We start from the raw sequence: 13,579 nt of genomic DNA, 5'->3' as shown, positions 1-13,579 counted from the left end.
AACGGTGCGACTGCTCTATCAACTGAGCTACCCAGCAAGGGCTAACACTTGCCAGCCACTACAGGGGCTAGATCCAATTATAACATCTTTGACTTTCAAATTAAAGTGACTAGAGCCGATTTCCACAGCATCTACATTCAGATTGTGGTAGTTGAGCTGCCACAATCGGAATATCGATGCTGTCGAAATTGGTTTAGTCCCTTTGTAGTACTTTAAAAATGCTGGAATTGGTCAGGACCAGCCCAATCTATGTGTCGCAATAGTTCAGGCTCAACTACCACAATTGGAAAATCGAAGATGTTAAATTAGGCTCTAGCCCCTGTAGCAGCTGCTGGATTTTGACTCTGGCTAGGTAGCTCAGTTGGTAGAGCAGTGGCTTGGTGTGAAAGAGTCCCAGGTTCGAATCCCACAGGGAGCCTGGGGTTTTTCTCCCAGCCTATCGATTGGTCCAGCTCAACTACCACAATCAGAGTGTCGATGCTGTCGAAATCAGCTCTAGTCCCTTTGTAGTACTTTAAAAAATACTGCAAATTGGCCAAGACTAGCGCAATCTGTGTGTCGCGATTGGTTCGGCTCAACTACCACAATCAGAGTGTCGATGCTGTCGAAATTGGCTCTAGTCCCTATGTAATACTTTAAAAATGCTGGAATTGGTCAGGACTCGCGAAATCTTTTTGTCGCGATTGGTTTGGCTCAACTACCACAATCGGAATGTCGATGCTGTCGAAATCGGCTCTAGTCCCTTTAAAAATGCTGGAATTGGTCAGGACTTGCGAAATCTGTTTGGCGCGATTGGTTCCGCTCAACTACCACAATCGGAATGTCGATGATGTCGAAATCGGCTCTAGCCCCTGTAGCAGCTGCCGGATTTTGACTCTGGCTAGGTAGCTCAGTTGGTAGAGCAGTGGCTTGGTGTGCAAGAGTCCCAGGTTCGAATCCCAGAGGGAGCCTGGGGTTTTTCTCCCAGACCTATCCATTGGTCCAGCTCAACCACCACAATCAGAGTGTCGATGCTGTCGAAATTGGCTCTAGTCCCTATGTAATACTTTAAAAATGCTGGAATTGGTCAGGACTCGCGAAATCTGTTTGTCGCGATTGGTTCGGCTCAACTACCACAATCGGAATGTCGATGCTGTCGAAATCGGCTGTAGTCCCTTTAAAAATGCTGGAATTGGTCAGGACTCGCGAAATCTGTTTGGCGCGATTGGTTCCGCTCAACTACCACAATCGGAATGTCGATGATGTCGAAATCGGCTCTAGCCCCTGTAGCAGCTGCCGGATTTTGACTCTGGCTAGGTAGCTCAGTTGGTAGAGCAGTGGCTTGGTGTGCAAGAGTCCCAGGTTCGAATCCCAGAGGGAGCCTGGGGTTTTTCTATCAGTCTATCCATTGGTCCAGCTCAACTACCACAATCGCAGTGTCGATGCTGTCGAAATTGGCTCTAGTCCTTTTGTGGTACTTTAAATTGGTCAGGACTCGCAAAATCTGTTTGTTGCGATTGGTTCAGCTCAACTACCACAATCAGAATGTCGATGCTGTCGAAATCAGCGCTAGTCCCTTTGTAGTACTTTAAAAATGCTGGAATTGGTCAGGACTAGCGAAATCGGTGTGTCGCGATTGGTCAGGTTCAACAATCACTATCGGAATATCGATGATGTCGAAATCGGCTCTAGCCCCTGTAGCAACTGTCGGATTTTGACTCTGGCTAGGTAGCTCAGTTGGTAGAGCAATGGCTTGGTGTGCAAGAGTCCCAGGTTCGAATCCCAGAGGGAGCCTGGGTTTTTTCTCCCAGCCTATCAATTGGTCCAGCTCTACTACCACAATCGGAGTGTTGATGCTGTCGAAATTGGCTCTAGTCCCTATGTAGTACTTTAAAAATGCTGGAATTGATCAGGACTAGCGCAATCTGTTTGTCGCGATTGGTTTGGCGCAACTACCACAATCGGAATGTCGATGCTGTCGAAATCGGCTGAAGTCCCTTTAAAAATGCTGGAATTGGTCAAGACTCGCGAAATCTGTTTGTCGCGATTGGTTCTGCTCAACTACCACAATCGGAATGTCGATGATGTCGAAATCGGCTCTAGCACCTGTAGCAACTGTCGGATTTTGACTCTGGCTAGGTAGCTCAGTTGGTAGAGCAGTGGCTTGGTGTGCAAGAGTTCCAGGTTCGAATCCCAGAGGGAGCCTGGGGTTTTTCTATCAGTTTATCCATTGGTCCAGCTCAACTACCACAATTGCAGTGTTGATGCTGTCGAAATTGGCTCTAGTCCCTTTGTGGTACTTTAAATTGGTCAGGACTCACGAAATCTGTTTGGTGCGATTGGTTCGGCTCAACTACCACAATCGGAATGTCGATGATGTCGAAATCGGTTCTAGCCCCTGTAGCAGCTGCCGGATTTTGACTCTGGCTAGGTAGCTCAGTTGGTAGAGCAGTGGCTTGGTGTGCAAGAGTCCCAGGTTCGAATCCCAGAGGGAGCCTGGGGTTTTTCTTCCATTCTATCGATTGGTCCAACTCAACTTCCATAATCGGAGTGTTGATGCTGTCGAAATCGGCTCTAGTCCCTATGTAGTACTTTAAAAATGCTGGAATTGGTCAGGACTCGCGAAATCTGTTTGTCGCAATTGGTTCTGCTCAACTACCACAATCGAAATGTCGATGCTGTCGAAATCGGCTGTAGTCCCTTTGTAGTACTTTAAAAATGCTGGAATTGGTCAGGACTAGCACAATCGGTGTGTCGCAATAGGTCAGGCTCAACAATCACTATCGGAATGTCGATGCTGTCGAAATCGGCTCTAGCCCCTGTAGCAGCTGCCGGATTTTGACTCTGGCTAGGTAGCTCAGTTGGTAGAGCAGTGGCTTGGAGTGCAAGCGTCCCAAGTTCGAATCCCAGAGGGAGCCTGGGGTTTTTCTCCCAGTCTATCGATTGGTCCAGCTCAACTACCACAACTACTACTAAATCGGCTCTAGACCCTATGCAGTACTTTGAAAATGCTGGAATTGGTCAGGACTTGCGAAAACTGTTTCTTGCGATTGGTCAGGCTCAACTACCACAATTGGAAAAAAGAAGATGTCAAATTGGCATTAGAAAGCAAAAGAAAGGGCTTCAGAGAACAAAAAAAGAAAGGAAAAGAATGGCTTTAGAAGGGCTTTAGAGACACGCAAAGAAGGCTTTAGAGACACGAAAAGAAGGCTTTACAGAGCAAAAAAGAAAGGAAAAGAAGTGCTTAAGAGACACGAAAAGAAAGAAAAAGAAGGACTTTAGAAGGGCTTTAGAGACACGCAAAGATGGCTTTAGAGACACGAAAAGAAAGAAAAAGAAGGGCTTTAGAAGGGCTTTAGAGACACGCAAAGATGGCTTTAGAGACACGAAAAGAAAGAAAAGAAGGGCTTTAGAAGGGCTTTAGAGACACGAAAAGAAGGCTTTACAGAGCAAAAAAGAAAGGAAAAGAAGGACTTTAGAAGGGCTTTAGAGACACGCAAAGAAGGCTTTAGAGACACGAAAAGAAAGAAAAAGAAGGACTTAAGAAGGGCTTTAGAGACACGCAAAGATGGCTTAAGAGACATGAAAAGAAAGAAAAGAAGGGCTTTAGAAGGGCTTTAGAGACACGAAAAGAAGGCTTTACAGAGCAAAAAAGAAAGGAAAAGAAGGACTTTAGAAGGGCTTTAGAGACACGCAAAGATGGCTTTAGAGACACGAAAAGAAAGAGAAGAAGGGCTTTAGAAGGGCTTTAGAGACACGAAAAGAAGGCTTTAGAGACACAAAAAGAAAGAAAAAGAAGGGCTTTAGAAGGGCTTTAAAGACATAAAAAGAAAGTAAAAGAAGGGCTTAAGAAGGGCTTTGAATACACGAAAAGAAGGCTTTAGAGACACGAAAAGAAAGAAAAAGAAGGGCTTTAGAAGAGCTTTAGAGACACGCAAAGATGGCTTTAGAGACACGAAAAGAAAGCAAAAAAAGGGCTTTAGAAGGGCTTTACAGAGCAAAAAAAGAAAGGAAAAGAAGGGCTTTAGAAGGGCTTTAGAGACACGAAAAGAAGGCTTTACAGAGCAAAAAAGAAAGGAAAAGAAGGGCTTTAGAAGGGCTTTAGAGACACGCAAAGAAAGAAAAAAAAGGGCATTAGAAGGGCTTTACAGAGCAAAAAAGAAAGGAAAAGAAGGGCTTTAGAAGGGCTTTAAAGACACGAAAAGAAGGCTTTAGAGACACGAAAAGAAAGAAAAAGAAGGGCTTTAGAAGAGCTTTAGAGACACGCAAAGAAGGCTTTAGAGACACGAAAAGAAAGAAAAAGAAGGACTTTAGAAGGGCTTTAGAGACACGCAAAGATGGCTTTAGAGACACGAAAAGAAAGCAAATAAAGGGCATTAGAAGGGCTTTACAGAGCAAAAAAAGAAAGGAAAAGAAGGGCTTTAGAAGGGCTTTAGAGACACGAAAAGAAGGCTTTACAGAGCAAAAAAGAAAGGAAAAGAAGGGCTTTAGAAGGGCTTTAGAGACACGCAAAGATGGCTTTAGAGACACGAAAAGAAGGCTTTACAGAGCAAAAAAGAAAGGAAAAGAAGGTGCTTAAGAAGGGCTTTGAAGACACGAAAAGAAGGCTTTAGAGACACGAAAAGAAAGAAAAAGAAGGACTTTAGAAGGGCTTTAGAGACACGCAAAGATGGCTTTAGAGACACGAAAAGAAAGCAAAAAAGGGCATTAGAAGGGCTTTACAGAGCAAAAAAGAAAGGAAAAGAAGGGCTTTGAAGACACGAAAAAGAAAGAAAAAGAAGGGCTTTAGAAGGGCTTTAGAGACATGAAATGTAGGCTTTACAGAGCAAAAAAGAAAGGAAAAGAAGGGCTTAAGAAGGGCTTTGAAGACACGAAAAGAAGGCTTTAGAGACACGAAAAGAAAGAAAAAGGAGGACTTTAGAAGGGCTTTAGAGACACGCAAAGATGGCTTTAGAGACACGAAAAGAAAGCAAAAAAGGGCATTAGAAGGGCTTTACAGAGCAAAAAAGAAAGGAAAAGAAGGGCTTTGAAGACACGAAAAAGAAAGAAAAAGAAGGGCTTTAGAAGGGCTTTAGAGACATGAAAAGTAGGCTTTACAGAGCAAAAAAGAAAGGAAAAGAAGGGCTTAAGAAGGGCTTTGAAGACACGAAAAGAAGGCTTTAGAGACACGAAAAGAAAGAAAAAGAATGGCTTAAGAAGAGCTTTAGAGACACGCAAAGAAGGCTTTAGAGACACGAAAAGAAAGAAAAAGAAGGACTTTAGAAGGGCTTTAGAGACACGCAAAGATGGCTTTAGAGACACGAAAAGAAAGCAAAAAAAGGGCATTAGAAGGGCTTTACAGAGCAAAAAAGAAAGGAAAAGAAGGGCTTTAGAAGGGCTTTAGAGACACGAAAAGAAGGATTTAGAGACACGAAAAGAAAGGACAAGAAGGACTTTAGAAGGGCTTTAGAGACACGAAAAGAAGTCTTTAGAAACACGAAAAGAAAGAAAAAGAAAGGCTTTAGAAGGGCTTTAAAGACTCAAAAAGAAAGTAAAAAAATGGCTTAAGAAGGGCTTTACAGAGCAAAAAAGAAAGGAAAAGAAGAGCTTTAGAAGGGCTTTACAGAGCAAAATAGAAAGGAAGAGAAGGGCTTTTGAAGGGCTTCAGTGACACGAAAAGAAAGGAAAAGAAGGGTTTTAGAGAAGAAAGAAAAGGCCCTACTTTTCCTTCTTTTCGTGTCTCTAAAGCCGTTCAAAAGCTCTTCATTTCCTTTCTTTTTTTGCTCTGTAAAGCCCTTCTAAAGCCCTTCTTTTTCTTTCTTTTTGTGTCTCTAAAGCCTTCTTTTCGTGTCTCTAAAGCCGTTCAAAAGCTCTTCTTTTCCTTTCTTTTTTTGCTCTCTACAGCCCTTCTTAAGCCCTTTTTTTCTTTCTTTTCGTGTCTTTAAAGCCCTTCTAAAGCTCTTCTTTTCCAATCTTTTTTGCTCTGTAAAGCCCTTCTAAAGCCCTTCTTTTCCTTTCTTTTCGTGTCTCTAGAGCCTACTTTTCGTATCTCTGAAGCATTCTTTTCGTGTCTCTACAGCCCTTCTTAAGCCCTTCTTTTTCTTTCTTTTCGCGTCTCTAAAGCCTTCTTTTCGTGTCTTCAAAGCCCTTCTTTTCCTTTCTTTTTTGCTCTGTAAAGCCTTCTTTTTGTGTCTCTAAAGCCTTTCTAAAGCCCTTCTTTTCCTTTCTTTTTTGCTCTGTAAAGCCCTTCTTTCTTTCCTTTCGTGTCTCTACAGCCTTTCTAAAGCCCTTCTTTTCCAATCTTTTTTGCTCTGTAAAGCCCTTCTAAAGCCCTTCTTTTCCTTTCTTTTCTTGTCTCTACAGCCCTTCTAAAGCCCTTCTTTTCCCTTCTTTTTTGCTCTGTAAAGCCCTTCTTTTCCTTCTTTTCGTGTCTCTACAGCCCTTCTAAAGCCCTTCTTTTCCTTTCTTTACTTGTCTCTAAAGCCTTCTTTTCGTGTCTCTAAACCCCTTCTAAAGCCCTTCTTTTCCCTTCTTTTTTGCTCTGTAAAGCCCTTCTTTTCCTTCTTTTCGTGTCTCTACAGCCCTTCTAAAGCCCTTCTTTTTCTTTCTTTTCTTGTCTCTAAAGCCTTCCTTTCGTGTCTCTAAAGCCCTTCAAAACCCTTTCTTTTCCTTTCTTTACTTGTCTCTAAAGCCTTCTTTTCGTGTCTCTAAACCCCTTCTAAAGCCCTTCTTTTCCCTTCTTTTTTGCTCTGTAAAGCCCTTCTTTTCCTTCTTTTCGTGTCTCTACAGCCCTTCTAAAGCCCTTCTTTTTCTTTCTTTTCTTGTCTCTAAAGCCTTCCTTTCGTGTCTCTAAAGCCCTTCAAAACCCCTTCTTTTCCTTCCTTTCATGTCTCTAAAGCCCTTCAAAACCCTTTCTTTTCCTTTCTTTTCGCGTCTCTAAAGCCTTCTTTTCGTGTCTCTACAGCCCTTCTTTTTCTTTCTTTTCGCGTTTCTAAAGCCTTCTTTTCGTGTCTCTACAGCCCTTCTAAAGCCCTTCTTTTTCTTTCTTTTCTTGTCTCTAAAGCCTTCCTTTCGTGTCTTCTAAAGCCCTTCAAAACCCTTTCTTTTCCTTTCTTTACTTGTCTCTAAAGCCTTCTTTTCGTGTCTCTAAAGCCGTTCAAAAGCTCTTCTTTTCCTTTCTTTTTTGGCTCTCTACAGCCCTTCTTAAGCCCTTTTTTTCTTTCTTTTCGTGTCTTTAAAGCCCTTCTAAAGCTCTTCTTTTCCAATCTTTTTTGCTCTGTAAAGCCCTTCTAAAGCCCTTCTTTTCCTTTCTTTTCGTGTCTCTAGAGCCTACTTTTCGTATCTCTGAAGCATTCTTTTCGTGTCTCTACAGCCCTTCTTAAGCCCTTCTTTTTCTTTCTTTTCGCGTCTCTAAAGCCTTCTTTTCGTGTCTTCAAAGCCCTTCTTTTCCTTTCTTTTTTGCTCTGTAAAGCCTTCTTTTTGTGTCTCAAAAGCCCTTCTAAAGCCCTTCTTTTCCTTTCTTTTTTGCTCTGTAAAGCCCTTCTTTCTTTCCTTTCGTGTCTCTACAGCCTTTCTAAAGCCCTTCTTTTCCAATCTTTTTTTGCTCTGTAAAGCCCTTCTAAAGCCCTTCTTTTCCTTTCTTTTCGTGTCTCTAGAGCCTACTTTTCGTATCTCTGAAGCATTCTTTTCGTGTCTCTACAGCCCTTCTTAAGCCCTTCTTTTTCTTTCTTTTCGCGTCTCTAAAGCCTTCTTTTCGTGTCTTCAAAGCCCTTCTTTTCCTTTCTTTTTTGCTCTGTAAAGCCTTCTTTTTGTGTCTCTAAAGCCCTTCTAAAGCCCTTCTTTTCCTTTCTTTTTTGCTCTGTAAAGCCCTTCTTTCTTTCCTTTCGTGTCTCTACAGCCTTTCTAAAGCCCTTCTTTTCCAATCTTTTTTTGCTCTGTAAAGCCCTTCTAAAGCCCTTCTTTTCCTTTCTTTTCTTGTCTCTACAGCCCTTCTAAAGCCCTTCTTTTCCCTTCTTTTTTGCTCTGTAAAGCCCTTCTTTTCCTTCTTTTCGTATCTCTACAGCCCTTCTAAAGCCCTTCTTTTTCTTTCTTTTCTTGTCTCTAAAGCCTTCCTTTCGTGTCTCTAAAGCCCTTCAAAACCCCTTCTTTTCCTTCCTTTCGTGTCTCTAAAGCCCTTCAAAACCCTTTCTTTTCCTTTCTTTTCGCGTCTCTAAAGCCTTCTTTTCGTGTCTCTACAGCCCTTCTTTTTCTTTCTTTTCGCGTTTCTAAAGCCTTCTTTTCGTGTCTCTACAGCCCTTCTAAAGCCCTTCTTTTTCTTTCTTTTCTTGTCTCTAAAGCCTTCCTTTCGTGTCTTCTAAAGCCCTTCAAAACCCTTTCTTTACTTGTCTCTAAAGCCTTCTTTTCGTGTCTCTAAACCCCTTCTAAAGCCCTTCTTTTCCTTTCTTTTCGCGTCTCTAAAGCCTTCTTTTCGTGTCTCTGAAGCCTTTCTTTTTGTGTCTCTACAGCCCTTCTAAAGCCCTTCTTTTCCATTCTTTTTTGCTCTGTAAAGCCCTTCTTTTCCTTCCTTTCGTGTCTCTACAGCCCTTCTAAAGCCCTTCTTTTCCCTTCTTTTTTGCTCTGTAAAGCCCTTCTTTTCCTTCCTTTCGTGTCACTAAAGCCCTTCAAAAGCCTTTCTTTTCCTTTCTTTTCTTGTCTCTAAAGCCTTCTTTTCGTGTCTCTACAGCCCTTCTAAAGCCCTTCTTTTTCTTTCTTTTCGCGTCTCTCAAGCCTTCTTTTCGTGTCTCTAAACCCCCTTCTAAAGCCCTTCTTTTCCTTCCTTTCGTGTCTCTAAAGCCCTTCAAAACCCTTTCTTTTCCTTTCTTTTCGCGTCTCTAAAGCCTTCTTTTCGTGTCTCTAAACCCCTTCTAAAGCCCTTCAAAACCCTTTCTTTTCGTGTCTCTGAAGCCTTTCTTTACAGCCCTTCAAAAGCCCTTCTTTTCCTTTCTTTTTTGCTCTGTAAAGCCTTTCTTTCTTTCCTTTCGAGTCTCTACAGCCCTTCTAAAGCCCTTCTTTTCCATTCTTTTTTGCTCTGTAAAGCCCTTCTTTTCCTTCCTTTCGTGTCTCTACAGCCCTTCTAAAGCCCTTCTTTTCCATTCTTTTTAGCTCTGTAAAGCCCTTCTTTTCCTTCCTTTCGTGTCTTTAAAGCCCTTCGAAAGCCTTTCTTTTCCTTTCTTTTCTTGTCTGTAAAGCCTTCTTTTCGTGTCTCTACAGCCCTTCTAAAGCCCTTCTTTTCCTTCCTTTCGTGTCTCTAATGCCCTTCTAAAGCCCTTTTTTTCCTTTCTTTTCGTGTCTCTAAAGCCATCTTTGCGTGTCTCTAAAGCCCTTCTAAAGTCCTTCTTTTTCTTTCTTTTCGTGTCTCTAAAGCCTTCTTTGCGTGTCTCTAAAGCTCTTCTAAAGCCCTTCTTTTTCTTTCTTTTAGTGTCTCTAAAGCCTTCTTTGCGTGTCTCTAAAGCTCTTCTAAAGCCCTTCTTTTTCTTTCTTTTCGTGTCTCTAAAGCCTTCTTTTCGTGTCTTCAAAGCCCTTCTTAAGCACTTCTTTTCCTTTCTTTTTTGCTCTGTAAAGCCTTCTTTTCGTGTCTCTAAAGCCTTCTTTGCGTGTCTCTAAAGCCCTTCTAAAGCCATTCTTTTTCTTTCTTTTTTGCTCTCTAAAACCCGTCTTTTCGTTTCTCTAAGGCCCTCTAAAGCCTTCTTTTTGTGTCTCTAAAGTCGCTGTTAAACCATTCTTTTCCTTTCTTTTTTTGTTCTCTGAAGCCCTTTTTTTTGCTTTCTTATTCCAATTTGACATCTTCTATTTTCCAAATGTGGTAGTTGAGCCTGACCAATCGCGACAAACAGATTTCGCGAGTCCTGACCAATTCCAGCATTTTTAAAGTACTACATGGGACTAGAGCCGATTTCGACAGCATCGACACTCCGTTTATGGTAGTTGAGCTGGACCAATCGATAGACTGGGAGAAAAACCCCAGTCTCCTTCTGAGATTCGAACCTGGGACTCTTGCACACCAAGCCACTGCTCTACCAACTGAGCTACCTAGCCAGAGTCAAAATCCGGCAGTTGCTACAGGGGCTAGAGCCGATTTCGACATCATCGACATTCCGATTGTGGTAGTTGAGCAGAACCAATCGCGACTAACAGATTTCGCGAATCCTGACCAATTCCAGCATTTTTAAAGGGACTACAGCCGATTTCGACATCATCGACATTCCGATAGTGATTGTTGAGCCTGACCAATCGCGACACACCGAGTGCGCTAGTCCTGACCAATTCCAGCATTTTTAAAGTACTACAAAGGGATTAGAGCTGATTTCGACAGCATCAACATTCCGATTGTGGTAGTTGAACCAAACCAATCGCGACAAACAGCATGCACTAGTCTTGACCAATTCCAGCATTTTTAAAGTATTACATAGGGACTAGAGCCAATTTCGACAGAATCGACACTCCGATTGTGGTCGTTGGGCTGGACCAATCGATAGGTTGGGAGAAAAACCCCAGGCTCCCTCTGGGATTCGAACCTGGGACTCTTGCACACCAAGCCACTGCTCTACCAACTGAGCTACCTAGCCAGAGTCAAAATCCGGCAGTTGCTACAGGGGCTAGAGCTGATTTCGACATCATCGACATTCCGATAGTGATTGTTGAGCCTGACCAATCGCGACACACCGAGTGCTCTAGTCCTGACCAATTCCAGCATTTTTAAAGTACTACAAAGGGATTAGAGCTGATTTTGACAGCATCAACATTCTGATTGTGGTAGTTGAGCTGAACCAATCGCAACAAACAGATTTCGCGAGTCCTGACCAATTTTAAGTACCACAAAGGGACTAGAGCCAATTTCGACAGCATCGACACTGCGATTGTGGTAGTTGAGCTGGACCAATGGATAGACTGATAGAAAAACCCCAGGCACCCTCTGGGATTCGAACCTGGTACTCTTGCACACCAAGCCACTGCTCTACCAACTGAGCTACCTAGCCAGAGTCAAAATCCGGCAGCCGCTACAGGGGCTAGAGCCGATTCCGACATCATCGACATTCCGATTGTGGTAGTTGAGTAGAACCAATGGCGACTAACAGATTTCGTGAGTCCTGACCAATTCCAGCATTTTTAAAGGGACTACAGCCGATTTCGACATCATCGACATTCCGATAGTGATTGTTGAGCCTGACCAATCGCGACACACCGAGTGCGCTAGTCCTGACCAATTCCAGCATTTTTAAAGTACTACAAAGGGATTAGAGCTGATTTCGACAGCATCAACATTCTGATTGTGGTAGTTGAGCTGAACCAATCGCAACAAACAGATTTCGCGAGTCCTGACCAATTTTAAGTTCCACAAAGGGACTAGAGCCAATTTCGACAGCATCGACACTGCGATTGTGGTAGTTGAGCTGGACCAATGGATAGACTGATAGAAAAACCCCAAGCTCCCTCTGGGATTCGAACCTGGGACTCTTGCACACCAAGCCACTGCTCTACCAACTGAGCTACCTAGCCAGAGTCAAAATCCGGCAGCCGCTACAGGGGCTAGAGCCGATTCCGACATCATCGACATTCCGATTGTGGTAGTTGAGCAGAACCAATTGCGCCAAACAGATTTCGCGAGTCCTGACCAATTCCAGCATTTTTAAAGGGACTACAGCCGATTTCGACAGCATCGACATTCCGATTGTGGTAGTTGAGCCGAACCAATCGCGACAAACAGATTTCGCGAGTTCTGACCAATTCTAGTATTTTTAAAGTACTACAAAGGGATTAGAGCGGATTTTGACAGCATCAACATTCTGATTGTGGTAGTTGAGCTGAACCAATCGCAACAAACAGATTTCGCGAGTCCTGACCAATTTTAAGTACCACAAAGGGACTAGAGCCAATTTTGACAGCATCGACACTGCGATTGTGGTAGTTGAGCTGGACCAATGGATAGACTGATAGAAAAACCCCAGGCACCCTCTGGGATTCGAACCTGGTACTCTTGCACACCAAGCCACTGCTCTACCAACTGAGCTACCTAGCTAGAGTCAAAATCCGGCAGTTGCTACAGGGGCTAGAGCTGATTTCGACATCATCGACATTCCGATTGTGGTAGTTGAGTAGAACCAATGGCGACTAACAGATTTCGTGAGTCCTGACCAATTCCAGCATTTTTAAAGGGACTACAGCCGATTTCGACATCATCGACATTCCGATAGTGATTGTTGAGCCTGACCAATCGCGACACACCGAGTGCGCTAGTCCTGACCAATTCCAGCATTTTTAAAGTACTACAAAGGGATTAGAGCTGATTTCGACAGCATCAACATTCTGATTGTGGTAGTTGAGCTGAACCAATCGCAACAAACAGATTTCGCGAGTCCTGACCAATTTTAAGTTCCACAAAGGGACTAGAGCCAATTTTGACAGCATCGACACTGCGATTGTGGTAGTTGAGCTGGACCAATGGATAGACTGATAGAAAAACTCCAGGCTCCCTCTGGGATTCGAACCTGGGACTCTTGCACACCAAGCCACTGCTCTACCAACTGAGCTACCTAGCCAGAGTCAAAATCCGGCAGCCGCTACAGGGGCTAGAGCCGATTCCGACATCATCGACATTCCGATTGTGGTAGTTGAGCAGAACCAATTGCGCCAAACAGATTTCGCGAGTCCTGACCAATTCTAGTATTTTTAAAGTATTATATAGGTACTAAAGCCGATTTCGACAGCATCGACACTCCAATTGTGGTAGTTGAGCTGGACCAATGGATAGACTGGGAGAAAAACCCCAGGCTCCCTCTGGGATTCGAACCTGGGACTCTTGCACACCAAGCCACTGCTCTACCAACTGAACTACCTAGCCAGAGTCAAAATCCGGCAGCTGCTACAGGGGCTAGAGCCGATTTCGACATCATCGACATTCCGATAGTGATTGTTAAGCCTGACCAATCGCAACACACCGATTGCGCTTTTACGTACCAATTCCAGCATTTTAAAAGTACTACAAAGGGACTAGAGCCGATATCGACAGCATCGACCTTCCGATTGTGGTAGTTGAGCTGAACCAATTGCGACAAACAGATTGCGCTAGTCCTGACCAATTCCAGCATTTTTAAAGTACTACATAGGGACTAGAGCCAATTTCGACAGCATCTACACTCCGATTGTGGTAGTTGAGCTGGACCAATCGATAGGCTGGGAGAAAAACTCCAGGCTCCCTCTGGGATTCATACCTGGGACTCTTGCACACCAAGCCACTGCTCTACCAACTGAGCTACCGAGCCAAAGTCAAAATCCAGCAGCTGTTACAGGGGCTAGAGCCGATTTTGACAGCATCGAAATTCCGATTGTGATAGTTGAGCCTGACCAATCGCGACACACGATTGCGCTATTCCTGGCCAATTTTAGTATTTTTAAAGTACTACAAAGGGACTAGAGCCGATTTCGACAGCATCCCCCCCCCCCCCCCCCCCATCGCTCTCATTACTGGAATTTGTCGCAATTTCGGTGTGTGTAAAGCGTTGCGATTGGTCCCAGGTCATTTAAGTAAGATGATTGTATAACCGGTATCGTCGTCGATCTGCGGCAATAGTGTAAAATTTATTCT

The sequence above is a fragment of the Lingula anatina genome, chromosome 8 (assembly GCF_051362555.1).
Source record: "Lingula anatina isolate TDL-2025a chromosome 8, LinAna3.0, whole genome shotgun sequence".
Lineage (NCBI taxonomy): Eukaryota > Metazoa > Brachiopoda > Lingulata > Lingulida > Lingulidae > Lingula > Lingula anatina.
Note: the sequence above shows the minus strand (reverse complement) of the source record.